The sequence below is a fragment of the Pristiophorus japonicus genome, chromosome 3 (assembly GCF_044704955.1).
Source record: "Pristiophorus japonicus isolate sPriJap1 chromosome 3, sPriJap1.hap1, whole genome shotgun sequence".
NCBI lineage: Eukaryota > Metazoa > Chordata > Chondrichthyes > Pristiophoridae > Pristiophorus > Pristiophorus japonicus.
In genome coordinates this window covers 226,229,248-226,231,958 of record NC_091979.1, presented here as the reverse complement: position 1 = coordinate 226,231,958, position 2,711 = coordinate 226,229,248, and positions in this window count along the sequence as shown.

The window sequence follows — 2,711 nt, the reverse complement described above, 5'->3', positions numbered from 1 at the left end:
CATAACCCCACTACCTTCTGGGTCAAGAACTTTCCTCTCAAATTCCATGTAAACCTCCTACAATTTACTTGAAATCTATTCCCCCTGGTTGTTGACTCCTCCTATCCACTCTATCCAGGCCCCTCATAATTTTATACACCTCAATGAGGTCCCCCCCTCAGACTTCAATGTTCCAAAGAAAACAACCCAGACTATCCAATCTTTCCTCATCGCTAAAATTCTCCAGTCCAGGCAACATCCTCGGAAATCTCCTCTGTACCCTCTCCAGTGCAATCACATCTTTCCTGTAATGTGGTGACCAGAACTGCACACAGTACTCTAGCTGTGGCCTAACTAATGTTTTATACAGTTCAAGCATAACCCACCTACTCTTATATTCTATGCCTCAGCTAATAAAAGTAAGTATTCCCTATGCCTTCTTAACCACCTTATCTCCCTGGCCTGCCACCTTCAGGGATCAATGGAGCTGCACTCCAAAGGTTCCTTTGTTCCTCTACACTTCTGTGTCCTACCATTTACGTGTATTCTGTTGCCTTGTTAGCCCTCCCCAAATGCATTACCTCACACTTCTCCATATTGAATTCCATTTGCCACTGTTCTGCCTGCCTGTCCAGTTCATTAATATCTTCCTGCCGTCTACAGCATTCTTCTTCATTTTAGTATCATCTGCAAACTTCTTAATCATGCGCACTACATTCAAGTCTAGATCATTGATGTATACCATAAAAAGCAAGGGACCAAGTACTGAGCCCTGTGGAACCCCACTGGAAACATCCTTCCAGTCACAAAACACCCAGCAACCATTACCCTTTGCTAACTGCCTCTGAGCCTATTTTGGATCCAACTTGCCACTTTGCCCATGGCTTTTACTTTCATTTCCAGTCTGACATGTGGGACCTTATCAAAAGCCTTGCTAAAATGAATATACACTACACCAAACACACTACCCTCATCGACCCTCCTATTTACTTCCTCAAAAAATCCAATCAAATTAGACAGACACAACCTTTTCTTAACAAATCCATGTTGACTGTCCTTGATTAATCCGTGTCTTTCTAAATGAAGATTTATCCTGCCCCTCAGAATTTTTTCCAAATATTTTCCCACCACGAGGTTAGGCTCATTGGCCTTTAAGTACTTGGTCTATCCCTTTCTCCATTTTTAAATAAAGTTACAATGTTATCTTCCAGATAGTAAGAGTTTCTATAGGTATATAAAAATGAAAAGAGTAGCTGAAGTAAATGTTGGTCCCCGAGAGAATGAGACTAGGGAATTAATAATGGAGAACAGGGAAATGGCAGAGATGTTGAACAAATATTTTGTATTGGTCTTCATGGTAGAATACACTAAAAACATCCCAATAGTGGATAATTAAGGGGCTATAGGGAGGGAGGAACTTAATACAATCACTATCACTAATGAAGTAGTACTAGATAAAATAATGGGACTAAAGATGAAACCCAGGCATAAAGGGGCAGCACCCAGCCTAAATACCTGTGTAACCTTAAAGGATGTTGTTTAAATGTTTTCAGTTTGTGTGTGGAAGCTTTCCTGATTGTGAATGTTTGGGGATTAAAGATTTTTTCATTTGTCTGAAAGCTGTCTTTAAAATAAGAGTTTATCTGTTTGCTTTAGCTCCGTCCATCTTTTTGAACAAAGCTGAATTGTTTTTAACCCTTTGTAGTGTTGTCCTGAATGTGGGAAGTTTTATGATTGTGTACCTAGAATTGAATAACATTATGAATTAGAAAGGCAGATGCGGTTTTATTTTGATTATGATTTACGGAGTTACGAAATGCGCAGAAAACCTTTTGTTCTGCAAAAGATGAGCTTTAGCCTTTACGTTAGTTGCTATGAATTCAATTAGAAAATTTGAATCTGACACAGTACTGTCTTTTTAAATGGTTTGCAGAAAGGAGCAAGGGAAAGATTCTGTCTTTGCGTGATGTCCTTTGAAAATTAAAGTTATTGAAGTTAATTAACCTATGAAAACCCGACTTTCATTGAAATAACCAGAATTTCACCATGGCCACAAAGTGTGAATGTCTCTGGTTCCGGACATGAGACTTTCATACTGAGGAGAAAAAAGATGTTGATGATTTTTTGCTAGAAAAAATAAAAGATGGCGTTTGGTTGTTTGGAAAAAGTTTTTCTTAATTTTAAGTGAAGTGATTTAATGACATCAGACACTTTGGTGGTAAAAACAGAGAGACAGACTATTATCTGAATGGTGACAGATTAGGAAAAGGGGAGGTGCAACGAGACCTGGGTGTCATGGTACATCAGTCATTGAAGGTTGGCATGCAGGTACAGCAGGCAGTTAAGAAAGCAAATGGCATGTTGGCCTTCATAGCGAGGGGATTTGAGTACAGGGGCAGGGAGGTGTTGCTACAGTTGTACAGGGCCTTGGTGAGGCCACACCTGGAGTATTGTGTACAGTTTTGGTCTCCTAACTTGAGGAAGGACATTCTTGCTATTGAGGGAGTGCAGCGAAGATTCACCAGACTGATTCCCGGGATGGTGGGACTGACCTATCAAGAAAGACTGGATCAACTGGGCTTGTATTCACTGGAGTTCAGAAGAATGAGAGGGGACCTCATAGAAACGTTTAAAATTCTGACGGGTTTGGACAGGTTAGATGCAGGAAGAATGTTCCCAATGTTTGGGAAGTCCAGAACCACGGGTCACAGTCTAAGGATAAGGGGTAAGCC